Source organism: Anopheles arabiensis, chromosome 2 (assembly GCF_016920715.1).
Source record: "Anopheles arabiensis isolate DONGOLA chromosome 2, AaraD3, whole genome shotgun sequence".
Lineage (NCBI taxonomy): Eukaryota > Metazoa > Arthropoda > Insecta > Diptera > Culicidae > Anopheles > Anopheles arabiensis.
This window is the reverse complement of record NC_053517.1, coordinates 95,474,850-95,501,497: the sequence shown is the minus strand read 5'-3', so window position 1 is coordinate 95,501,497 and position 26,648 is coordinate 95,474,850. Positions and strand designations below refer to the sequence as shown.

The window sequence follows — 26,648 nt, the reverse complement described above, 5'->3', positions numbered from 1 at the left end:
ACAGCTCCACCAACTCCCTGTAGTGGCTGTCACTACAACCCAAGCACACCAACTCCATCTCGCTGCTGCACAACCTCGTAGCGTTGTGAATCAGTCACTTTAATTGAGTTGGCCCCAATCGGTCCCGAACAACATCCGGCACAGCGCGCGTAAGAAAGTTTTCCCTTCTCACATAAACACACCCAGCTGCCCAAAAATGTCGAACCATCAGCCCGAAACTGTCCCGAAAAAAGGTCAACCCCTCCCATTCACTGACCATTCGTACCGTACCGTGCATTCCGTGCCCCAAAACACAAGCGACGAGCGGAAACGTTCCACAGATTACTTCCGTATTTCGGGTTGACCGCCAAGTATCTAAACATTGCATATCCCCTTCCCACGACCGCCACATGCTCACTCGTAACGCGTAACGAACCGACGACCGCACAGGAAATGCATTCAGGAAGCGTAATCCGTAAGCATCATTTGGTGTGCTCGGAACGCATGGCTGGGGTGCGCTCGTCCTAGCCTCTCGACCCCATTGTACCGGCTTTTGTGAAAATGATTGCTATTGGTACCGACCGCCTCGACCAGTGTGCGCGTTCCACGACCCATCCCGTGCTAAACTTGCTGAAAATATTCACATAAACGTCGTTACAACCCTTTATTCCACCCAATTCAACCCACACACAAACACATACACAATTTCCGACCAACTGCACCACAAAACCTGCTGACGTTTGCAGTGCAGCTGGGGGTTCTACTAGCTTCGCCGTTCCTTCAAAACTTCATCGCCAAGCGTGGTAACAACCAAAAACCAAAAAAATCGACCGTGTTTCGGGAGGACACTTTCTGCGCTTGTCCCCGCAGGGCAGGATTCATCCGGTGCGAGCATGTGTAATCCGTTTCCACGTGCAGCTCCGTAAACAATGGCAATGGGGTCGGAATGGGATCGGAAGGACGCGACATGATGACCGCGGTCGGTCGGTCGGTGTATCCATTCGTGAAGTTGAGTAGAGTTCGTTTTTGTTACGCTTTTTGTTCTCCGTTCTTGCCTTACATGTTACTTGTTTATGAGTATGTGTATGTTTGTGTGTGTGTATGTGTGTGTGTGTTTTTTTGTCTACAATTGTTCATGTAACATGCCCTTTGGCATAACAAGAAACAAGAAAGATAGCAAGAATTGTGTGCAAAAAGAATGAATACACGCTGATCATTCGCGATACGACCGCAGTGCCGTTGGCGGTGAGATAAGATGAAATGGGTGCTTTCTCATTCTTTTCATGTTAGAAAACGCACCCAAAGATGTGTATGTGAGTGTGTGCGTGTCTCTGTGACAGAGTTTTGCATTTCTGGTCCGTCTTGCGACCATCGCTGATCAAACAAAGCACCGAAATGGGGGTTGCTGTTTGGTTAACGATGCACAGCGAACCGGCAAAAGGGTTATGAGACTCACGTAACACAGCTTAACGCTAGTAACACATTATTTTATGTGCTTCTTTTGTCATCTTACACGTCAGTACCGTTCTTACATTATAATTCAATGAGACGGTTTGAATGCCACAGCCATAACAAAGTGATAACAGTCATGGTTGTTTTTTATCGAGAAAACATTCAACAAATTTACAGATAAATATAATTTTGAAACTGAGTTGTCAAAGTCGTCAGGCAGACTTTAATACATAGAGGAATTAGCACTGGTTTATGTTAAAGAGAATGCACCACAGATCAACCTTCTTACAAATTATAGATATACACAGTCGTTGCTACTTAATGATGCTCCCGTTTCTTCTACACCCAAAAACTGGATGCCTTACCCGAGTGACATTTGTTGTAAATTATTATTTAATATCTCTACTCGACTGGTGCTCGCTCATTTGCTTTGGTTTGCATTATTTCCCTGAGAAACCAAAAACAAAATCAGCAAGATAAGAAGCATCACTATCAATGTTAAAGGACTTTGTTAATAATTATTAACGGTCGATTCGCTGGCAGCGCGTTTATTGCTGTAATTCCCAAAAGCGGGCGACACAGAAAAGGTTTAGTGTGGTCAGCATCTACCACTGCATTCCCGAAGGATCCCGATCGAGGCTAAGTGAAAGATGAAAGGTCATTCTTCAACAAAAGCCCACGAAAAGTGACGGATTTTTTTTTGCGTCATAAAAATAATAAAACCGTCTGCTTAAAAAAACATTTGTAACAGTTTGATTTTCAGTAACTATGGGCGAAAGAAAGAGTCACCTGTTGCCAACGTCATAACATACTTTTTAAACAATTCTAATCTAATGCAGTTGAAGGGAAGTTTAAGGGATTTTGCTCGATAATCCTCAATAATTTGTGCTAGGAAATGTCAATAAGGTAGCGACTGAAATTAATGACTTATATTCACATTTTAGAGGCAACTGCCTCGACTAGCGACTGAAATTGACCGGTCTCGTGGTACAGTCATCAACATGTACGACTTAAAAACTGCTGCTTTCTGAATATTATGCTATGGGTAAACAATAATTCACTGAAAGCCAAACCCCACTAGTATACAGACAGGACTTTACCGACAACGGTTGTCTAATACCAAAGAAGAAGAAGAACAAATATAATAATAAGAAGAAGAAGAAGAAGAAGAAGAAGAAGAAGAAGAAGAAGAAGAAGAAGAGGCAACTATAACTAAAACATAATCACTGTGCTTCAATCAAAGCGAATCGTGTATTAAAATTCCAAGCAGTTGTTTCAGAGCATGTATCAATAGGCTTAATACAGATAAAAAGAAAGTATCACAACTCTCATGATAAAACATAATATCTGTAGTTGCGTTAAAAATGAGAACAATCTGTTCAACAGACACACACGCAGTCCCTAATGACCGCATGCAGAAAGCAAAACAAATCATCCAGGAAGATATTCAAACCCAAAACGACTTAATAACACCACCCAAAAAATCTCCTATACGCTCTTCTTCGGTTGCCAGCAACCGAAAGACGCAGCAACTTTCCTCACTTTACCAGCGTCACTTTAATTGGCAGTGACTGATACCGTCTTGTGGCTAATCCCAACCCACACGGTCCACGTCGCCCAAGTGGCTCTATCTTCTTCGGCTAATCAAATCAGATATCCTGAAACGAAACGGTTCTATTCACGGTCCATCGTATGCAAAACAGGGTATTCAATGGGGTGAATCCGCTGGCCTCATCGCTTCGACCACATCAGCTAAACAAACACAAAGGACACTTCCGTCTTCATTTCTTCACTCAATTTCGCTGTCGCCTTTACGTTGTTTTGGGGCGGGTTTCTTTTTCTTCTGTCTTGTCCCTTCGCAGACTCAAGCCACTGCTGAATATGCAATCATTTTCAGACCGAACTAACGTCTCAATTATACTCGGTTTATCTTTAACTGCTGTGTGCTCGCAGCACCAGCAAGCCAACGCTAACGCCAAACCACCAAGCCGATAGAGCCTAGTTCACCTTCCCCTTCCATGCACGGGTTTCTCTCGACGCCAAAAACGTTACGCATTTATTTGTGGTGATACTTTTCTTTTATGGAACTCAATTTTGCCCACCGCCTACACTTACTCACGATCTCATGTTCTGCCCCCCGATCTTCCCTTCACAATAATGCCATGTTATATGGGGCGATCGCTACAGTACTGCTTGCTTTCCCGTCCCGCAATAGACCCAACTTATTCCGCCGATACGATACGTTTCCGCTGTACCATGGCCGGGGATTACGACGATGTACAACTGTTCCGGTTCGCTAGTGGCACCAAACACTAGAGCAAGCAAACAACCGCAAAAAAGGGGCACCGGCAGTTGCTCCTGTTCTTGGAGTTGCCCAGCCCCTCTTGCAACCCACCAACCGTCGCCCCACAGTGTCAAGCGGGTGTAGCGTTTGGTGATGAGGCGGAAACAAAGAAAACATCCCGACCGTGGTGGGACGGACCGTGGCGGTAAAATGTAAGCAAGGAATTTTGCCAACATACTCCACCACCATTCCTGGGGCTGGCTGAAGGGGAAAAGAAAGCAAAGAAACGACAGTTTGCTCATTGGCCACTGTCTTCCCACGGCGGACCGGCTGGCTGGCTGGCTGGCTGGCGTCACTCGGTCCAGTATAATCCCGAAAGCGCAATTCATAGCGAATTTATAAGGGCGGGATTTATTATCACTTTGCGAACCGCTGGAACGGTCGCATAAATTCTCTATTTGCCACTGCTGGTGGGTGAATGGTTAGAATGGGGTTTCATTCCGCTTTTTTTGTTTTTCGTCGGTATAGAGGATCGTTGACAGCAAACGAAGCGAACAAAAAACGGCTGCAAACATGAGTGTTGTTGTATTTGGGACAATGTTTTTAACAAGCAGCTGTAAAGAAGGAGTAAAAATATAAACTAACAGAGAAAGTTTGAGCAACGGGAGCTAAATTAAAAAACAGTTTGAGTTACTTTAAGTTATCTCTTTGTTTTATCTTCCCTCAGCTGGAGGGGTAATGTTCATTTAAAGGGATATTTTGAGATTCTTTTTTTAATTACACCGTTGATATCACATCATAACACATTTTAAGAGGGGAAGAATAAAAACTAGGCAAATATAAGAATACGAGGAAAATTATAAAAATGTAAGTTAACATTTTGTGACGAATTAAACTTGAATTTTGGCACGCTCCCGACTGGCTGTAGAAGTTTAGACACCGATGTCGATTTAATTTCGTTAAATTTATGCATTTAAGCATAACATAAAATAAAATAGAACCACTAGTAAACATTAGCTTATTAATTAATAAGTTCATTAAATTGACTCGTTCTCTCAAAAATCCTTTTCAATGCTATTATACTGCACTTTGCTTTACTTTCTACAGTTCAAACTGCATTTACTAACTCAACACAGATCTATCAGCCCATCCGGACGTGTTGAAATGTTAATTCACTCTATTAAGCAGCCGATTAAGTTTGCTTTCTACTTCTATCCATAAGTGACCACTGACAACGAGCATGGCCATCCCGCACCGGCAATTGCCACCCTAACCGTGCCGCACCGTAACCGTCGTGGACATAACCTTCATCACGCTAATTGAATAAATGTACAGTCACACAAATCAAGGAGCGAGATGAAAAAGAATACTTCGCTTCGAGCGGTTTATCCTTCGCACCGCAATCATCGTTCGCACAACAAACCAGCTCACGGCAGATCTTCGCCATCAGAAACCATCAGTCGCTAATGAGCTTTGCTGAACAAAAGGGAATAAAGCAATTTGAGGAAACAAAAAATGTGTTCACCCACCCTGCAGCATCGAGCATGGTAACCTCGGCGCAGGAACAATCTTCACTTTGATGTATTAATATTTCATAATCAGATTACTGTTACCTTTCGGTGACATTTCTGTGCAGATGGGATTCAAATCATTGCCCAAGAACAGCCAGTGACTGTCAGAATCGAACGTTAATTAGCTTTTTTTATTTAAATTAAATTTAATACTGGTTCACTCACAATAGAGCGATTTCAATTCGTTTCATTCATGCTCTTTACGGCACGATCAAACATCATGACAAAAATTCGAAGCAAACAGCCAAACCCCCTAACACAGAGAAAAAATGTCCCCATTTTTTTACCACCGCTCGTTCAAGAATGTCCCAACATTTTTCAACACATCTTTTTTCGGTCGACTCTCCACATAAATCCAATAATCTGCCCGAACGTCCCGGGATCCCGAGGAAACCCGCGCCCGTAGTGGGCCGTCAGCAGAGAAAACAGCAAATCACCCGAAGCGAATTGAAATACGTATGACTTTGCATCACTTCGGCTTCCGATTTAATTTTTCACCCTTTCTCGTTCCGCTTCCGCAATTGCAGGGTATAACATTTCCCACGCACGCACGCGGCAAACCCTTCCTCGAAAGCTTGACGTCTATTTTTCCCCCGGCTACATTTGTGACATTAAAGTGAACCACAGTGGACTGAAAGCAATTTCGACAAAGCACATTCTCCCGCCCACATTCCCCAGGCGGCGAGGCGTCAGCAAGCGAAAGGAAGTTGAAGGCATTCTTTTTGCTACTCCTGCTGTCCATCCGGGTGTGGTAGGATGCGTTACCGAGCAGCCAAACAAGCAAACAAAAAAACAGTCCCACTGAACCGAAACGGAAAGTGAATGCGGAGCGAATGAATGAGGCAAACAAAAAATACGCACACATCACACGATGACGCTAACGTGGCGCGCAAACGTGCCACATGAGCGCGGTGCGCGTTTCCCAAAGGGACCAACGGTGAAAGAGAGCTAGGTTTCGGAACATTCCCAACGGATTGGGGCTCCATGTGGCCCCGCGGGAACATTGAAGCGCAGTGACGGATTGCTTTCTTCTGAGCTTTTTGCCTTTCGGAAAAGGCGGCAATCGTTGGAATTACTATTTTAACTCGCTTTCCTTTCTCTCACTCTACCACACAGATTTGCTCTCTCCCTTGCTCTATTTTCCATGTCTTGCTGACATCCTGTCCAGCCCATTTCGGTAAAAGTTGGCGGGTTTTTCTCTTTACATCAACACGACGTCAGCTCAACAGTCAGTAAGATTGTAAGCTATAGCATGAGAAGTTTTTTTACTTCCCTCGATTTACTTTGCCCAAGCTCTTGGAACTTCCTTGGCTTCCTTTCCCGTACAGCCCAAGGCCATGTTTACGAGAGCTATAATTTTTATACCGTAACGGCTATCTTTCCAACCATCATTACCTTAATGTGTCCGACAGACCATTCATTAAATGTAAATATATGTATTGTTGGAGCACTATCGCCACCGCCCTGTGATATGAATACAATATATTCGGTGTTTTGCATATAAATTGAAGTGTAATTGTAAGTTTTAGTTTAACTCATAGCAGAGCAATATGGTTAAAGTTTTGCACATAAAATAATAGCTTGGATTAAATATTTCTTTGAAAAAGGTGCAAACTTTTAATAAAAATTTAAATATTCGATTAGAGCAAAATCCCCAAAGAAAGGTAAATCACTCTGTTTTTTAAACATAATTACAATAAATAATAGTTACAATAAAAATGAGCTATAATAAAAACATATTAATATTCTGACTAAGGCCACGAAGCGTCTTGGTGGCTAATGGTGTATGATCTGTCGCTTATATGTTCCAAGAATTGTAACAGTTCGTTTCCAAAAAGACAGGTCTAAACAAAAAAACAAAGGATCAAAATAGCAATCACTTCTATGAATCTCATGCTGTTTTAAAAAAAGGTTTATGAGGATTTTTCACAGTTTGAAGCTATCTTTTCCACCGAAAGATCGATATGAACATGACATATCTCAATTGTTATATTTTTCGATGACACCTCGTCGTATAGATTAAAATGATTTGTCTTTTTAGCCAATACTTAAGAACTTGTACCATGATAGATTACGAAATAAGATTACATGCATATACTTCCGGCATCTCTATTCCGATATCAGCATCTTAAATTTAAAGTATAGAATCTAGACTAAAGATCAATATTTCACAGCTAATTGAACATCATCTGCTAGCACATAAAGCTGTCATCTCCCAGTACGTTCGATATTTACCAAGCAGGCTGCCTCAGTTCCTCCACAGTCAGACTAATAACGTGTACGGGCTTGAGTGCAGGCACAGCACACCACCATCTTAATGCATATCAACCGACGGTGCCACAAGATGCCAACCTCAATTCAAAACAAGGACTTATTTGCCAGTGGCTCAGCAGCGCCTTAAGTGTGTCATCATGCTTCGCTATCGCTAAAACCAATCATCATTGGCACGATGTACGAAGAGCGGCAGAGCCTGAATAATGATTAATTGTTCGCCACTGCTTCACCACTCGACCCCAAAACCGGTGGATTAGAAGTCCTCGCTCAACGCGACAACCCCCTCACTGTATATTTCGCTTTCGAACGGCGCTCGATAACGATGAGCACGACCCTCCGAGCCACGGCCAATATGCGGCGCATGTTTTATACACTCTACTCTAAACATAGTTCGCTCTCGAGAGTTCTTCCCGTTCCGGCCATTTTCCTTGGTCCTGCAGAACACTGCACCAGTACATGGCGGTGGCAAAAAGGCAACACCGTAAACAACGTAGCTAAATCACGGCGAGGAAGTAGCCGCCAGGCCGCCAGTCAGACCGGAATGATTAAGTGTTGCATATTCCAGATAGACGGCATACGGCCATTCAACCGAAAGGACGAAGAGACACCTACATCTACAAACGAGATCCAGCCAGGTACCAGGACACGATTATCGTCTTGCTCGTGATGGGAAAGTGTGTAGCTTAGGTATGGCTCAGGAAGACCACCGGCAGCAAAACCATCGACCGGCCACACGTGCAATCCAGTGTGAGCTGGTAAAGGGTAAAGGGAAAACGATGTAAGCGGCTCGGTTGCAGCAGAATAATTACGCATTGGTATGTAAACTATTAACATAAACGGAGTTTGCCTTCCTTTTTGCTATCGCAAATCGGAGATCTTTTTTATGTGGTTTAAAAAGAAAAGATAGCTTTAAAATCATTATCGCTTATCAGTAGCTAAAACCAGATTATTGATTGTTTTATAAAGTTCCTTTTTCATTCGATCGTAAATCATATATGATAGATTCTATGAATCATAGTCAGTTCATACTCATCCCTGAAACTTGATCGTGCTTAACGAAACACGAAAATTTTTCGTTAAGTTGAAGCGTTTGGATCAACCGATAAGTTTATAAGTATAGGTCGATTTCTAACCATAAACTCCATGCTAATTTTGTCCCGAAAAGTAAAAATGATGATAAGAACCGGTTCTACACAAATATAGCTTATAAATAATACTATAATATAACAATATTGCAAAGTAGAACATCATACGAATGGGTCAGATATATGATACATCGTTCTTTTACAGAATTATGTCGCCAATCCCAAATTCATAATAGACATTTATCGGTTTCAGAGCCGTAAAACTCGCATTACACAATATATCCTCAAGCTTACACTCGAAACCAAATCAAATGATTTACATTCGTTAAACAAAACACAAAAGTTGAGTCAAACAAAATCCTCATGCCTTCAGGCAAAACATAGCACTGAAATTGCTTCTTTTCCATGGGTTTCGTTTTTTCGTATCCCCTTTTTTCTTGCTACAACACATTTCCATGCGCAAAAGAAGGAAAACCCCAAGCAACAGCAACGGGTGACGGGAGAAAAATTATTTACATTTCAAATCAACCATAAAGCCTGGACCGTGTGTTTGTCTTTGTCTGCCCTACTCGGCTCCCCTTGCGTCGCGGGGCGGCGGTGACTAAATTCAGCGTCTAATTTGTGCAATAAAGAAGAAACACAGTGAAAGTGTGCCCACTCACCGAACCGTCGGTTGCAGAAAAGAAAACAAAAAGCAGAAGGATAAGTTTTGGTAGCAACTAAAAGCAACAGCAGCAAGTCTCATTTGCAGATGGCGTCACGTGTTTAGCTTTTTTGAAGTTGTTAGGACCCGGCCGTAGGTGGTGCGTGTGATGGGAAAGAAGCACAAAACAATCTGTGGACGGGACAGCAGGACGGGACAACATGCAAAAAACTGGTACACTTCTATGTCTGTGATTTGTTTGATGACGATGAGACCACTGATTGCGATGATGCTAGTAATGATGGTTTGGAGATATTTAAATTCTCTGTCGTTAGTAAGGTTGTTCCAGCCGGTAATAGCAATGGCTTGCGGGTTGGTTTAAATCCAGCAACGAACACACTGTACACTGCAAAACCCGATACCAGAAGTGTCCTCCAAACTGGAGCATCATACTGTCGAGTATGTGACCTACATCGTAACGCAAGTGTGGACTGTACGTCTGTAGCACACCAAATGAGAGTTTTTATTTCAGTTTTGATTGGAAATTCAAAACCGCTCGATAAAATCGCAATAAGATTCGGAAGTGTACAGTACTCTTTCCCCCACATGGCAGTTCGGTGTTGTCCGAACTCCTTTAGCAGACCTTCATTTCCTACACTCCTGCACGAGTGTTTTGATAGACAGGAATAACAAAGACACCATCCGCTTAATGTATTTCTTTCCGATTTGGGATAAACCTGGGACAAAGTAAACCTGGGACGAAATTTAAAACAAAAGCTATTATCCGATCGATTCGGTGCTCGCAGTATGATGGGCTGGAAAATAGCAAAACTACATACAGCACAGCAACCGTACTGCCGCAACTGCACACGCTCTTTACCCAGTTCGTACGAAATGAAACGACTTTCAACGTCCGTATCATACCCGCTTCCGGCCTGTCGGCTAAGCAGGAGCGTTGGCATTTCCTGCCCACACCAGCAGCCACAGCAGCCTGTCACAGTATGAGAGAAGCGAAACGATTTTGCTATAATTTGGCAGCTGTAGCGCGTACGCATTGGCATGTTGTTTTTAAGCGCTGAAAGTGATGAAATGGATGCTGTCCTTACCACACACACACACACACTCCACACTCCTCAGCAGCAGCAGCAGCCCCCTTTTAAAGTGCACACAGCAAAATGGGAGCAGTACAATTTTCACGCCCAATTTACCACCCATTTTCCACCGCGAGCGGGTGGGCAATTACACTCACCGTACCGGAACGTCGGTCACGTTTGCGTTTGTTTAAATAATCGTACATCAACGTATCGTTGGCATTAGCATACACACTGATGCACACACACACACACACGCACACGCTTTCTCCTTCCACGGGTGGTTTGATGGGAAGATCGAATCGATTCTAACCACAGCCGCTAGTGTCGGAAAATGGTGAAAATATAACGACACTGCTCCTTCTTCCCTTCTTCTCTGTTACACATTGGCTACTTTTTCATTCTTTTCTTTTTACCTTCTTTTCCAACGTGTTTGAGTTCCATGTGCTTTTTGGTCCCATTTGCGTAATGACTCGTAAAGCTCTCGTGTTTGGGGAATTAAATTTTCATCAAGCCTGAGTTTGCTTCGGGTTTGGTTTTTGGTTTTTTTTCCCTGCACACACACACAGAAAACACACTGCCAGCTGCGTACTGCGACGGTTTGATGTTTTGGAAAATCCCCATCCATCCACGCATTGATGGATGTAAATTATCTCACTGCAAATTAAGTGACATATAAAAGCTTTTTGCAATCATCCTACGCCACTGCGTGGGCGAATGCTACTCCTATAGTGAACAAATTATTTCTAACTTATGAAACACACACACACACACACACTCACTCAAACACTCCCTTCAAAATGTGGATAGTGGAGGTGTTTTCTGCTCTAAACATTTCACCATTTCGGAGAGACAAAAGCAACGAAGCGGCTTATTGCTGCTGGCAAATCCAATCGCTGTATAGCTTAACGATTCAACAGGAATGCAAAGCGCAGGGCTGAAGTGAAACCGTTTTTGCCCGTAGCGGGTGGTGAAGGAGCTTGCTGGCTGGCTTCGACAGATGTCCACTGCATAACGTTTGCCCGGTGTTACCGCACCAGTCACAATCAGGTACAAGCAACGCCTACGCCTACGAAAAATGCATCAAGCTGTACCGTGTGCCATAGCGCTTTGTATAAATTATGTATACATACACACACACACCTGCATACACACGTATACACATCACTCTATTTGTACCAACCGGTTTTGCATTGGAACCGTCGACCGTATGTTATGTGCTGTCTAGATGATACTGATAAATATTTAACCGGACACAAGTTCGAAAAACAATTAGACGCAATGTGGCCCTTCCTTTTTTTAATATTAAATAGCTAGTAATCGATGTGTATTTGTCTTGCATGAAGGCGCGTGCGAGGAATAGGAAACTGACAAATGTGTTGCTATTTGTGTGTTAAAATGAATAAACATATTGAATGGCGTATATGGCATCTTTAGTGCATGTGGAAATTTGATTTATTGTGGTAATTAAGGAGCCTTGTTTTAAGGGTACTGTAACTAAAAATCGTGTACAACTATCTGATTGACCAATAAATTCTATAATTCTATATATATTCTATATGAATTCTATGTCACAAGCAAATAATTCTAGCGAGCTTTTCTTATTGATGGATGCGCCTGGTACTTTGTCGCGATGTTGAAAAGCATGCACAAAAAGGAAAATCAAGTGATTTAGACAAATGTGTAAGCAAATGCGATTTGGCAGCCAAAATTTTGAAATAATAACTTTCAAATGAGAATCTACAAAAATATTACCCAAAAGAATGCAGGTTTTTCCGGTGATTACTTGAATACTTTATAGCCACCCTTTCATTGGGTTTCCCTAACATGAATATCTCTCTTAGCTCTCTAAGTGTAAAAACATAATAATAAATTGATAATGATAGGTTTTGTAGCACACAAGCTTTACCCAAGCTAAACGCACTGAACAACTGATTACAGAAGGTCATCACAACCGAGTTTTGCAAAAAAAAGTTACGAAATTCCAAAACAGCTTGATGTACTCTAGGGAATCAAAGCTTTTATTCAATAAAAACATCTCAATATTTAAGCAATATGGCAAAACCGTCCTTCCTGAATAAAGAAAATATTTTAACATTTTTGCATTTTTTTAAATATTGTAAACGCAGCGTTTTTCAGATATAATTCAAAGATTTTTGCTTTATCATTTAGATTTTCAAGCTTAAGATGTTATCTATTTTTTAAATATATATCAATATATAAAAACATTGGCTGATTGAACAAAAATATATTCACCACAATCATTATAAATTTATAAAGCAAACATTATTTAGCAACAAAACTAACACATCCAAATAAATAAAAACAAACTCATCTATTAACATAAAGTTTCATGAAATCTTTCATCAATCCTTCACTTAAAAGAAAGAACAGGCAAAAAATGAATATTTACTGTTCCCACTATACCATCCTTTTCCACAGTTTTCCACTCCAGTCATCTGCAATCTCTTCTGCACCCGCTCTTTGTCCCTTGTTCCGATGAATCACATTATTTCAACGAAACGTTCAACGTTAACCTCATTTGCTTTGCATTTCCATGTACACTTTCGCATCGTCATAAAGTAGCTTCAATTTAACCTAACCGAACGGCACGAACGGTCAACATAAATAAAACCTTAAATGTCATACCCGCTCTCCATTCGCAGTGCACAGTACACCACTGCTGGTCGCGATCAAAAATCCAGAGCAAAATCACAGCAACCAACCCCCCCTTCGCCACAGGACCACGGGGCACCACCTTCGCCCGGTTCCGGTTGAGATGGTTCTGCCGGGCGAAAGTTTGCACTGCTAAAGTCCACCAAAGACCGGAGCATGTTCGTGATAAATTATCAACTTCGCAACACGACGCACCCGAGCCGATCGAACTGTGGCAAGTGTATCGAGGCACAAATTAAACCTTCCGCTCGCATGCAGTCAGTCGGCCAGAAATTATTGCCATTCTCAACTTTTCTCCCGAAGTTTCACCGCTCTTTTTCACCCTGCGGAACCCGTCAAACCGGTGCTCAGCAATGACTGGCAGGCGAGTTGCTGCGAGCAAGATGGGAAAATAAATTTTCCTCATCTTCGTTGCGTTGCTACCTTTCGGAGTCCATCCATCTGTGTGCCTTTCGTTTTGCTCATGCCTTCTGTGCGTTTTTTCTTAGAATATACTTCTTTCGTATTTGTGGTTCGGTCTGGTTCTGGTTCTGGTGATGCTTTTTTCCGCTACAATTGAACAAATAATTGATCTCTGTTCTGCCTCGACAGGGTTATGTCCGGGGGGAGGGCACCACATTTCCACGTGAGGACATATTTCCATCAGCTCCAGTCTGCCGCTGTCATTAATGATGACGTATAAAAGGTTTTCGAACCGGGAGCGTACTTTCCCAACCCGTGTGGTCGGGGACCATTATATCAACTCCAGAACGAAGGGAACCGTTTTATGTTTCTTTCCACCCACTTGACATACAGCAGGAAAGGTGGCGAGGCACCGTTTTGGGAAAACGGGGGGCGAAACGGTATGGACAAGCTGTCTGGTACGATCTTTGCACTGATGTAATTAACCGTTTGAAGAATGCTTACGATATTCCCAGCGGCTGTCCACGCGCGCGTTCTGCCCGTAAGGCCAAATACTAAAAGCACATTTGCTGTAATATGAATTTAATGGCACCATAAAACACATTATGACACAGATTATCCTCACCACCGGCACCACCACCATCAACCCATTCCGTACTCCCCCCAAACCCTGGAAAGCACTTCCAGTGTTATAAGACCTTTTTGTTCGTACTTCTACGTTTTTTTGCTTTTTATCGCTGTCTTGTTTCGTAGCTCCAACTGTCCCTCCCAACAGCCCATTCCTGTTCCAACCGCATCACGGAACAACCTGGGAATATTCTTACCAACCCAACCAACATGGATTGTAGCAACAGATATCCGCTTTGCTTTTCTTGTCACAACGCCACTAGTAGCGTGCTCTTCAGCGTGGCTATTAAATCTGTGAGCCTCCTACCGTTGACTGATAGATTTTTTTTTATTTTCCGTTCTTCTTATCCCACCCTCTCTCCTTGTCCTTTGTAAACGGTGGACAGTGCTTAACTGGCGTGCGCTTTGGTCGCACCGATTACCGGAGCTTACGCTACATTACTTCTGCCTGTAGGGCAAGCTGGAGCGGAAATGAATCGAAACGGTCATTAAAAATTGGCACGCTGAGCTTTGACACAATACGAAAGAGCGCATTAAATTGTAACTCACCAATTTTGAGCCTTTATGCTGGCGAAGCGGCACTCAACGCGGTGCTGATTGAAGACCTGCTGGGCTTTGTTGTCTCAGGGAAGATTTTGAGGGAGCGATATTTCATTAAGGATAGTAAGATGGCGTTTGAGCTACAATGTCTAGTAGAAACAATATCGCATGCAAAAACTTTAGAAGAATGCTTGATAAATAGAAAATAAATTCAAATAGTTTACTTTCACATTTTACTGCCATTCCATATTTTGATGGAGGCGCATGGTGATTAGTAAAAATATTGTGAAACAAGTACTGTTTTATTTATGGATAGTTTCCAATGGTGCCAAGGAATGAACAAGGTTGAGTTTCACGCGCGCCAAACACTTTTGTATTGATTTGTCCCATGTGTGGTCCGGACATTTTTCTCATTTACCTTTGTGCTTTGTGCGTGACAGGAAAATCAATACCAATGAAGTGTTATTTACTTCATTTAACATTGATACTGTAAACGATAGCCCGAACGTGCCTAGAATATATTCATTTTCATACTCTTTTTGTCAATTGTTGATTATTCATTTATTGAGTCAGATAATGAAATAATAGCAGTTGAGATTTGTTTGGCCCATGTTATCACCGTCAAAATATAATGAAAGAGTCAACCGAGAGATAATCACAATAAATCTAACATAAAGAGGACAGTTAACTTTCAGATGTAAATTGCGTAGATGACCATTTTATAAAACAATCTAAAATATACTTGTGAATTATCGTAAGTCGAACAAGAAAAATGGAAAATTAAACAAGAATGCATGATGAACAACGTTCATTCACGTCCTATCAGCCCGTTGCTGTACATTAAAACATAAAACGAAAGCCTCAAAGCATACCAACACAATTATTTTACCAACATCTTTCATGGTGCCTGATTGTTTTACCGCCTCGCAAAATCGACACACTCAAGCAGAAACGTTGATGTTTTACTCAATCACGCACGGCCATAATTCCCCATTATTCCACACGCACACACACAAAACAACATGCCTAATCAACCAACACGGTGCTTTGATTGTCAATTTTTCATCCCTAGCGAGGAAACAGTTGAGACGCGGCAAATAGTAATTCCATTTGTTGTTGGTAAAACGCGCACTTCCATTGGCGCTATTCGACACCATTTTCAATAGCTCACTTGATATGGCAACGTTCTTTTCACGCCTCATAGCTACACAGCCATTATGTTCCATCTCGGTACCGAGATATCACATGCGCGATGAAAGGACTTGTTTGAGGATTTCATATTTTCTCCTTCTTTTCTTTGCCTTTCACTACGGAGGTGTAGAGCAAAAGATAAATAACGCGGTTGTTGGTGAGTCCTTTGACGCAAAAAAGAAAGAAAAACAACCCCACAAACACACACACACACACACACACACAATCTGAAAGAAAGCTCTTCACAGCCCGCAGTCCACTTCAGCTCCCTTTTGTCGCTTTCTTATCTAGTGGTGCGCGCGTGTGGCCTAATGCGGGTCGCCTCACCGGATTAAAGCAGCAGAGTGTGAAACCCCTTCAGGAAGTAATGTGGCATCGCGCCTCGTACACCGTACGGAAGGAGTGTAAGCAGCAGCAGCAGCAGCCAAAAAGCATTAAACATTGTTCGACGTGTTCCGTGTAGTACGAGTCGAATGCTTTTAACGTTAATACTTTCGCTTGCGAGAACTTTCTGCAAGACAGACCAACCGAGAACGCGCCGTTGCTGTGTCGCGCGCGCACACACACACACACTTGGTGATACTTCTTTCAGGAGTTTCTTTCAATTCCTCTCCAACGCATATTACCTTCAATTGCAGGCCCGAGTTCGTCAGCAAAGTGTTCCCTGTGAACTAAACCACGAACGGAAGAGGCTTGCACAGTGAGGGCTATAGTACAACAAAAAAAGAAGACTCGCCGGAAGTCCTCAATCTACAGCATGTTCACATGTTTCCCAATTATGTACGCGCTTTCCCACCGACTTAATGCACAACACAACACACACACACATAGTGCTAATGTTTAACGGGAATCATGTCGGTACTTTGTCGGTACAAAACTTGTGTGTTCTCTCGTTATTCTCTTTGTCCCTTTGTGTCTCTTCTAAGTGTGCCTAGAAAGCATTGAAAAAATGGGGACGCAAAAACTGCACTTTGCCGTATCGCCTACGAAAATACCACGACCACGACGTGCTTATGCTCTGGCGGAGAAGAGAAGTTAATGTGATAATACGTTATGCGGAGTCAACCGCACACACCGCACAATTAAATGGTGGTATGTTCTCCCTTGTTTTCCCTTCCCTTATTCCACTAGGGGCCGGTATGCGGTACTCTGGTAACCGAAAACCTAAAGAACACCATCTACCCCGCTCTGTCTCTCTCTCTCGCTCTTCCCCGCTTTTTGCAGTGGCACAACAACTGCAATGAAGACGGTATTCATCCGCATTGGCCCGTGCTAGAGTGGTTGAAAAACCAACTCAACCTTTTCCCAGGTAACAGATAACAGCCAAGTGTGCCAAGTGAAAAGATTCTCTTCATTTCTGCACTTCGTTTAAACATGTTTTTTTTCTCTCGCGCCCCCCCCCACACTTCACTCTCACGGAGCTTACCGTTCATGCCTAAAGGCTCTGCCACGGAAGTGCTTCGCCATTGTGAGTGCGATCTCTATGGCATGGAAGTAAATCTTGAGCCGACCCGCACACAAAGGAGCCGCGTCTGTGGTGTGTTCGTGCAATGATTCGCCGAAAAGCTATTCCGGCCCAGTATATTAGGAGGCTATAAAAATGATAAGATGAAGGAGCGATTTTTTTTCTCTCTCGTGCCTTCTTTTTGGTAAGATTTCAATTTAAATCCCCCACGCGATGTTTCCGCGTTCGTGTTTGTCTGACAATTATGGTTCCAATTAGGTTCAACAGTATTTCCTTTTCCTTTTCACACTTGATAATTGAGTGGAGTGTGTGTATGTATTTTCGGTTTCTGTTAGTTAAGTGCAAGCAGGTTTACTGGTATTGGTTGATTGGTATTGCATCTGTTGTTGTAAATGTTGTACTGCTTGTGTTGATAAGCTGCAAGTTTTTCCATAAGCAAAATTACGAAGAAAATGAATGAAAAATCGTAAACTTTAGCTCACTCTATATTATACTTCAATTATATATATTTGAACAGGACGTTTACTTGTATGTAATCTCATGTTTTCACTAAAAAGGGTCAAATCGTCTAAACCGTTTGCGCTTCTCCCAACGCAAGCAATGTCTTTGCATAATTTAAACCCCACATCGAAGGGCATACCGCTTGGCTTTCTAGCATCACTCGTTTCTCCAACCCCAAAGCTGTCTGACGTCATGCCGGAAGCACATCTCCAGCTGGGGCAATAAAATCTGCATAGATGTTCTTATGCAATTGGCATCCTTCGGCGAAACGGAAGACGAAGTAGCAAAAAAATACTTAAAAACACACACACATACACCACGAACGAACATATTTCGCTAGTGGGTCAATATCATGATGCATTGCACCAATTTTCTATGTCAAGTAGTTGAAATTGTACAGCCACCGAGAGAAGCGGAAGTGCATCCAAATCGGCATGATTGCATTAAGCATATGCACAAGTTCTTTTTTCTCTCTTTTCAAAATTCCTCATGTTCCGCATGCAGCGATAGGACCTTTGCACGTGAAAAACGAATGAAAATAGAACCGAAACAATTTTCGGAATTTTAATTTAATCAGCAAATCTCGAGAGCAGTCGTGATGAAACTACCCTCTGTCCAAGCTTTTATGTGCATTTATGCAAATCAATTTTTTGCTCCCCCCCCCCCTCTCTTTCTCTCTCTCTCTCTCACTCTATCATTTACTCATAAAACGTGAACTGACCTACCCAACAATCGGCACAATCATTTAAACTTTAAAATGTAATCCATCAGCCGAAACATTCAAAGTCGGGAGCATTAATTCAAACTCCATTCTTTATCTGCTGCCATTATCGCGATGGATTAAAAAAAACAACGAAAACAACGCAACGTAAAACATCATCCCCACCAAAGCTTGGCATTGTCCGAACCGGTCCAGCCACGGCTGACCCTTATCGCGGGTGGGCGCATCGTCGACGTAAATAATCCAACGGCAAACCAGACCGACCGGCAACAAAAGCAAACCCATAATCGTTACAATTTATCACCGATCAACTTCTGCAAAATGGGAGTTAGATTCCTTCCTGCTCTTTTTTGTTTTGTTTTCCATTTTATTATTTGCTATCCTGTCTCTCTCTCTCTTCCTGCAGCACTCACACGCAGCGCACAATCTCACTCTAACGCACTCGACCGTGCAAAGCTTCCTATTGAAAGCGTCAAAGTTATTTTAAATTCAATTATCGACCACAGCCACACACACACACATACTGCCGTCCACCCACAAACTCTCACCAAAAGCTGCGATCGGATCAGCACTGGCAAAGTGGCAGCACTGTGCAGCACCGTGTGAAGTGAATCAGTATAACCGAAAAAACACGTTCGAAAGAAAGTATAACAAAAACTAAACAACACACACACACACACACAGACAAGGAAATCAAATCAATCCGGAAACGGATCCAACGAACTGTGGTGGACCGGAACGCTTGGTATTAAAAATGTAGGGCCGAAATTTGTTCATAGCGACTGCAAAAGTGTTTGTTTTGCTTTGACGGCTGTGTTGTTCGGAAAGATTTTTTTTTGCGTGTGAAGAAATATTGGAACCTGTCTGCAATTTTTATTTATATTTTTAATATATTCAAGTTGTATCAAATAAACCCATACATAAGACAAACTAAATAAAAAAATACAATTTGATAATAAAGTGTGCAGTTATTATGCTATTATTCTATTTTATAATTGCAATGCAGTAATTGACATGCAAAGGAAAATGCTACACTTTATGCTTAAATTTAACGCTTGATTTAAAGAGGTGAATTAGGCCAACAGGCCAGCTCAGCAAATATCATTAAATTCTAATAAAAAACGTACAAAGTTTAACATACATATGCTCCGTTCGATACCGGATCAAGTAATTGCGAATGATTAATAGCTAATATGACAAATCTAGCGAGTCTATAAAGGCGCATATGGTTGCGAGGGTATAATTGTTACACCAATTAAAAAACATACTTAATCGCTATATAAATTGAACTGAATTGCTACGTTTATTTTCTAAAGTTATTTTAAATGCTGCCTATATACGGAATGGTTTGTTGATCAATACAGTAGCGAAATCAGTTACTGATTCAGAATAGACACTGAAAGTATCGGTTCCCGGACAGGAACAGATGCACGATTCGCTCCGTTTCCAAGGTATAATTCCAAGTCTAGAGCAAAATTGGATCCAAAAACCGAACACATATAGTATATGTTCAAGATCAATACCGGCACCGGTATGTGTTCAGTAGCAGATTTTAAGAGTGTTTTGTGTATTCGTCAAGCCTCCAGAAAGCTTGTTTGAACAAAAAATTTCACCCATCCTGTCAAAAAGTCAAAAATATTCAAATTTGTTTATAAAAAACATGCTATGAGACCACCTGGACTACATGCACTTTGATTCTGGATTTCATCACCAGATCTCTTGAATGCACCTTGCGATAAATGTAAACACCACCTTGCTTTGCCATTTTTGAGCAGGTACTCGAATCTAATTCTAGCTTCGAGGTTAGAATAATCTAAACTGAAAATTGCAGGCTAGTTTTGTGTGTGGTTTTGTATGGAGTGTTTACATGGTTTCAGCCCCCAACTGTCAAACTCCATACAAAAAAACTGACTAGTATCATGAAGGGCCCCAATGTTAGTTTAATTACCAAGAACTTTGGCATTTCTGCTTAGATTTGTCCCTACGTTGAACGTCCCTACGTCCCTAAGAAATGTTGTAAAATATACACTAGCCTTTAACTGGCTACACGTGTCCATGCAATCAAACACAGCTGAACGATTTCAGCTTAAGACACACACTAAAACTTCTGAAAACGTGAACATGTGATAAGCCATTGTTTCACTGCATTATCGTCAATCGAACAACCTTCGAACCATTCCTTTCCAACAGCAAAGCCAGTACAAAAGCAATAAAAAGTTTAGAAGAAACAACTATATAAACTTCTCGCTCTTTGTTCTCCACCCGGTTTAACACACGTCCACAACAAACTTTCACATTTATTTACAGTAAAAGATAAGGCCCTCCAACAGCAAGCGACAAATCAAATCACTTCGCGCTGCAGTGATGGAAAAATCTAGCTCCAGCGGCCGAGCTTTTGGGGGGGGAATGTACGCTTTAAGTAAACAAGAGCACACTTGCCTCGCTCCGATTTCACGAGCACGAGCCTCTATTTTCCCTCAGCATCGCCAAGGATTCGGAAGCCAAATGTCGCTTTCGGAATGAAACAAATGCAAGAACAACAGCAAGCACAAGCTAGCCGAAACGCTCGCTCCGTTCGCAAACAATCTTCCCGCCCCTTATCGATATTTATTTATTAGCAAAAGACACAATCACGAGCAAAACACAGAGCAGAGCGCTCAAGGGGAAGGAAACGGTGCAAGCGAGGACCATTCCAATACGTTGGCGGAGAAAAACAAATAAACATACCAAGTGAACCGGCCAGCACGATAAGAAGCTACTGGAGCCCAGGCCCAACAAGGCCGGCTAATAAACCACCGAAAAGTGTGAGCGAAGGCGAATTTCGCTGCCATCATTGCTTCACGCTAATGGCATGAAAGTGATGCTCGTGCTAGCTGGAGGGAAATTCACCAAGGGACTTGTTTTTGTGTAGCACGGAATGGCTGATAAAATTTCTCCCGATAAAAGTCAAATCTCGAATCCGAACAAATACATCCATCAATTAGCGTCGTCTCCCGGGGAAGGGGAAGGCGAGCAACCTCAAACACCTGCACATAAAAGGGAAAGGAAGAGCCCAATTGCTCTTCGAATCATTATCGCACATCCTCAACTGTCTTGTTAATTTGCACCGCTTCGTTCTTGTTAATTTGCACCGAAACCATCGATGCATCGGTGAAATTGAATCGAATGATTACAATTGTGTGCTCGGCACGTTCCTCTTGCAAGCCGCGACCAGGTGTAGAGGATAACTGTTCTTTGCTCTTTGGGTTTTTTTTCCACCATTTCCAAGGTATAATTAATTCTGTGTAAACGGAACAACCAGGCATCGGGGAAGCGCTCAGTCCGCAACCGTACCCGCTAACTCCAAGGCAAACTTGCAAACGTTCCCACCCTGTCATTACTTCGATCTTGATCGTCTTTCGCCGTGCCGGCGCAAAAAGTTCGCCCTTATCGCTTCCCATCCCAGCAAGCCTGTGGGTGTCTTAAGCGCGATCGAATTAAACTTTTGCCGTGCCGTTGAATGCATGCCCCGCCTGGCAAAACTTCTGCACCTGGTGCTTCGGTGCTTCACTTTTGGCGGCATAACTGGGGGAGGAAAGGCGGGAAGAAACTTTCAATCTGGATCGGGATACTACTTTTCTTTTATTTCCAGCTCCTTCCGCTAGTGCTCCAGTTTCAATTCCCCTTTTCCGAAACAGCGCCCCTCCCAAAAGGGAACTAATAAGCACCGGGAAGAACTTTAGATTCCCGGTTTCGGGTTTCGGGTGATTTTGCACGCCACGCACACACACAGCCACACATGCAGTGGCACCTTTGGGATTTTAAAATTAAATTCGATTCGTTGTGTGCAGCAAACTGGGTGCACAGGTGCGCACACCGTACAAGAGTCATCCGTGACGTGGTGGAATAGTTCGGAAATTCACTCAAAACTCCAGCATATAAGTCCCACTGGCGGCGTGTGAACTTGCGGGCACAGGTACCGCTAATACATCCCTGTTCGGCTCAGCTCTGACAGGTGTTGACACCCGTAAGGACTAATGATGATGAGAAACACACACACATACACTTGCGAAAGTTTGTGCGCACCCGTATGACACACACACAACACACACACACAGACATGTCGAGGTTTAGTTTCGGTGAATGCCAAGGATGGAACGTGCTGCGCTGAGCGGTTCGATCAGCAGCGGTGAAAATTCGGGCAAAACGGGGAGTCGAAGCTTTGCTCCCGCACAAAAGTGCGCGCCGACAGATAGCGACTGTTTGAACAATGGCCTAATTTAGCGTTCCAACAGCGAGATCGATGACGATATGATCTAATGTAGTGGAAAGTTTGCCCTTCCCGTTTCCGTCTTTCGCTGTAAAAGATTGGAGTGTCGTTTCGAGCGTTGCTGGTTGCAGGCAGGGCATTGCGAACCGGTCCGCTGGAACCGCAAGATAAGCAGGCCTGGTGAACGCTACCGGGTTCCAGTTCCAGTGTTTTGAACGCGAACCGACATTCGAGTTTTGAGTTAATTTTCCTTTGAATTTTGAAAAGAGTGCAAAATTGGCTTAAAACGTCGTTCGCTAATTGGATTTTAGCAACGGAACATAGTTTTGTGTTTGTTTAAAGAGCATTCAAAAGTTTACTTCGATTCAAGAAGCGTAACTTAACACGTTAGCAAGGGAGAATTAATCAGCTAATAGTTGAGATCTTGTACTACAAATTTTATCTCACATGAGCTTACTTTAACAATTTTGAGAATGATTGTTTTTGGTTTTAATCTAGCGATGAATTTGGTTCACTAAGACTAACTGATGTATCCTTAGGAATAAAGTCAGCAATTCTTGCAGCAAATGGTACTGATTAGTCACATAAACTCTCAAATTTAGAAAACCGCGTATCTCCGAATCTCCGTACGTCGAGAACCACGTAATTCGAGAACAGACTGTATATGAGATTTGAATCCATTTCGACTGCTTCTATTGCATACTTAGTAACCACTACACCGACTTCCCTTTTAAATACTGTGATAAATCATGCGATCCTAACTGAAACACATCGAAAGGATATACTTAATAACTCCAAGACCTTAAAATCCTTTGCATGCCAATCTTGTTTTGTGTCAATCCCCTTGGTTGGCATAAAACCTCAAATATTGAAGTCCCGAATATTGAAGTCCCAAGTTAAATCGAGTAAATCAACTAAAACCAACCAAAAAAACACGAATAATCATCCTCTAAGTAAGCTAAAATGAATAAATTCCAGCATATTAAAAACATAACTTTTCCAAATGACATATAAATTAAACCTTAATCCCTCAAAGGTAGTCTTCCTATAGAGCTACAGCAAAGCGAAACGTTCATCCTAAAGAACCTAAAAACGAAACTAATATCAAATGATATCAAAAATCCCTAAAATAAAAATCCCAAATCTAAAATCCCATGCAAATATTAGAAATAAAACCTTACTTCCAAAAAAGAAATCCCTTCTTCGACAAGGAGCTTAATAAAGTGTCCCTGCTGCTTCCATAAATTTCCCGGAAAATAATCCACAACAAGGTACGCTGTAAAACTGATTTATTAGCACGTCAGCCAGCAATACAGTTGAGGCTGTTAAAATAAATCGTCCGACAAGCAAAACAGCAGCCAGGAAAACTCGAACACATTGTCCATGCCTCTCCTACAACCCTTTCTTACGGCTCGACACGGGATATAAATTAGAAATCATCTTCAGCCTTTCGTATCCAGATTTACTCGCGATATCTTCAGGCGATCGCGGCACGGGGAGAACCCTCACGCCCAACCAAAACCCGTACAAATGATGATGATGCTACGCAGCAGTACTTAACGCTTGACGTAAGACGCATCCCCGCGTCGTTGTTGTAAAATAAATACAGCCCAGCAGCGGAGGTCCCGGTAAATGTCGAGCGTCAAGGCCCGGTTTGGCAGCAGAAACGCAGCAGAAACAGTAAAAAAGCAAAAAAAGCGAGGGAAAAACATATACAGGAACAAGATGCGCTACCTTTGTCCGGAGCACTTACATCCCTCTAGCAGCCTCTAGCAGCAGCAGCAGCAGCAACGGCAACAAGAACGAGCAAAAATATTTAACCGAAGACAATACGGAGGAATGTTAATGTCATGCCTCGAGCTACACTGTGCAACGCGGGCAGGCACACAGCAGCAAACAAAAAAGTGCACCAAGGCCGAGTAAATAATAGCAAGAAAGTAACGGATCCCTTTTCGGCTTAAACCTTCCCGGGAGTTAAGACATCTCGGGTGGGAAAATGGTCTTAAGACCCTCCGCATTTCGAGCGAAAGGAACCGAGAGCCTTTTTCTTATTCCCGTATTCCCTTGATTATTGTTTCTTTTTTTTCGCTTTTCCACGATGGTAATAATTCACTGGGTAAATTGTAGTGAGGGTGCAGCACATCAGGCACTTCTAACTGCTCGTTTGTTGCCGTGGCAGGGCGAAATTGCTCACTTGTGTGCCGTGGCAAAATTCAATTCCGAATTCAAACGATCATGTGCTATTCTTTGCACCCTCTTTTTTAAGGTGTTATTAATCACAGGTGAACGGATTTGCCAGCGGAAACAAGAACAATCGGAAACAGATCGATACTATTAAAGCGTGCTTTAACCTTTCGAAACTAACCTTTTTCCACGAATTAATCTGCCGAAACCTGTGGGGTCGAGGGTTGAAACTGTCGTTACCAGCCGCAAACCAAACCAAAGTTGCCAGCTATGATGAAAGTCGGCTCCACTTCACTCCTCGTTACATTAACATCGATGCTGCATTATCCAACGAGTGATTTTCAATGTACCGCAGCACACACACCGGCGCACTTAAAGCTTTCCCTAAGCACAAAGCATGCGATGCTTTCCTTCGCTCTTCACAGGCGCCGTCGAAAAACTTTCCACCGAAAATCACTTCCGAAAACACTCACGCCCAAACAGCAAGAACAACAACATCGATCAGGCAAATCCGTATGCAGATGATTTTTTCGTGTTAATGTACACTTTTTCATTAATACTCTTTCCCTCTCTTTCTTTTTCTACCAAAGCGCCCACCAGAATGGGCACCAATGATGGGCGACCGGATATGATGCTACATTATGCGCTAATCACTTCACATCCCTCACCACACACCAGCCACCCATACACTGTGTACATTGAACTATGATTTATTCTCTTCACTTCTTTCCCGTTGGAGCAAACTTCGTCTGCAATCAGTAGATCTTTTTCGCTTTCTCACACTGCAGACGTTTAACCCCGAAAGCTTTCACAAACCTGGCAAACACCCTTGGACACTTGCACATCAATCACACATCGTGCGCACTAACGCACAACTCGATGAAATCTTTCCCTCCACATCCAGCAAGATGACTAATGGGTACACACTACTTCCAGTACACACACACAGACACACTGGTTGGAAATGAAGGAGAGGAAAAACACATTTACAATCGAGCACGGCGCACCCCAGCGCAACGAAACTAAAACTCCCCCACCAGAGCACGAACGATCACCACGATTTGCATTTTAGTGAGGGCATTATTTATACATTCACTGCTTCATTAAAATCGCCCAGTATCGAACAGTGTGCGCGCACTGGTCGTGGCGATCGGCTGGGGGACGGCGATGTAATCTAGAAGGCAAATATATCCCCCCCTGCTCCCTCCTCTTCCTTTTCTCATGACGCCCCTTTTCAGCAACGGGCCCACGGCACAACCATTTCCTCATCAAATCTTTACGAAATTCTTCCCAAAAATCTCATGCCGGGAGCTTAAGGAGAGAGAGAGGAAACCACCAAGGAAAAACCACCAGAGCATGAGGCTAGTACATAAGTTGCTACTGCTACTGCTGCCGGCATGTAGTGCACGTTCTGCGTCAGCACAGGTCCTACCAGCAAACAACTAACCCTCCCCCCCTTGGAACTACACTTTGTCAACGCCGAAAGCTTTCTCTTCATCTAACGATTATTATCCTTTTGAATAATTTAAACGCAACCGAGCACTACGCTACACGATCCACAACAGAAGAGTCGGAGGGAAAGGGAAGGGTACTTCCTCGCTGTACTTCTACCTTTCTGCTTCCTGCCCATCATGCCCATTTCACAGACAATGCTTCCGTTCCCGCACTCAGTCCCGGGGTAGACCCGGAGCCATGTCCAGCCTTACTGTTAAC

General features: G+C 42.7%; 1 protein-coding gene across 3 annotated transcripts in view; it reads right to left on the bottom strand.

Moving 5' to 3' along the window:
• The window catches only part of LOC120894057 (potassium voltage-gated channel subfamily KQT member 1), a 242,049-nt gene that overhangs the window by 194,223 nt on the left and 21,178 nt on the right, over positions 1-26,648 (bottom strand). For all 3 annotated transcript variants that reach the window (XM_040296406.1, XM_040296407.1, XM_040296408.1), the window contains one exon: positions 25,117-25,889. The gene's annotated coding sequence lies outside the window, so the exon portion shown is untranslated. The remainder of the gene's footprint in view (positions 1-25,116; positions 25,890-26,648) is intronic.